Here is a 1285-nt window from a genome sequence, read left to right as displayed (position 1 = left end):
TAGAAACTTTGAGGGAATATATATAAATGTTCACTGTATTTCTGTTGTTTTATTGCCTGAAGATTTTCATTTTTTTTATTTTCATTTTTTATAACTATTTAATGACATTTTAACCTTTTTAATTTTTCTAAAGATCAGTTTCACACTTTCCCTTATAGTAGAGTAGTTAAAGAGAACCTAGAGTCAAGACACATACATGTTGTCTATAATGACAACTCAGTGCTGTACTTGATTTTGCCACAAAGGAAAAATTAAAATAATTTAAGCCCAATGTGTCAATAAAATCCACAGCACTACGATAGCCTATATATAAATTGTACAAAAAAATATATTTTTAAGTGCAGTGCATCAACTAATGTTCTCAATCTAAAGTCATCTTAAATTTTCTAAGGTTCTTTAAGAAAAATTTAAAAAGATATATATAAAAAAAAAGACGTTTATATACTATAACATTTAATTACACTAAAATATAACCATAACTTCACCTTAAAATAACTACGGTTTATCCACAATGTCTCATTTCTTGTTTAATTTTTATTTACAATTAATTAAATACTATTTTACGAAGATTTAAAAATCTGAAACCAAAGTAGAATTTATAAATATGGAATAAGATATCATATGTAATAATTTTAATATGTTCATTTCAAATTAAGTGGTATATTATATTTAACTAGCGGATGCGCACTGCTTCGCTTGCGTATTTAAGGGTGAATTCTAATAACCCATGAAACATGTGTTCAATGAAATATTTTTAAGAGTCTAAATTTCAAATTTTATAAGAATCGATGGCGATTTAAAGATTTTTCCATACAAACTTTCAACCCTTTTTTTGCACCCATAGGGAGTGAATTCTAGAAAACCATGAAACACATGTTCAATTAAATATTTTTAAGAGTCTAAATTTCAAATTTTATAATAATCGATGGAGTTTTAAAGATTTTTCCATACAAACTTTCAACCCCTTATTTGCACCCTTAGGGGGAGAATTCTAGAAAACGATGAAAGACGTGTTCAATTAAATACTTTTAAAAATCTAAATTTCAAATTTTATAAAAAACGGTGCCGATTTTAATTTTTTTCCATACAAACTTTGAACCCCTATTTCACCCCTTTAGGGTTAAAATTTTTCAAAACCCCTTCTTAGTGGATGTCCAGATTACGAAAGTAAATATCTGCCCAAATTTAACGTTTCTACCATCAGCGGTTACGGCTGTGCGTGCGTCTTACCTCAGTCAGTGAGGACAAGTCCTTTTATATATATAGAAGATACTAACATAATTTA

Source organism: Heliconius melpomene, chromosome 8 (genome assembly GCF_056956725.1).
Source record: "Heliconius melpomene rosina isolate 202511_hmr_F chromosome 8, ASM5695672v1, whole genome shotgun sequence".
NCBI lineage: Eukaryota > Metazoa > Arthropoda > Insecta > Lepidoptera > Nymphalidae > Heliconius > Heliconius melpomene.
Note: the sequence above shows the minus strand (reverse complement) of the source record.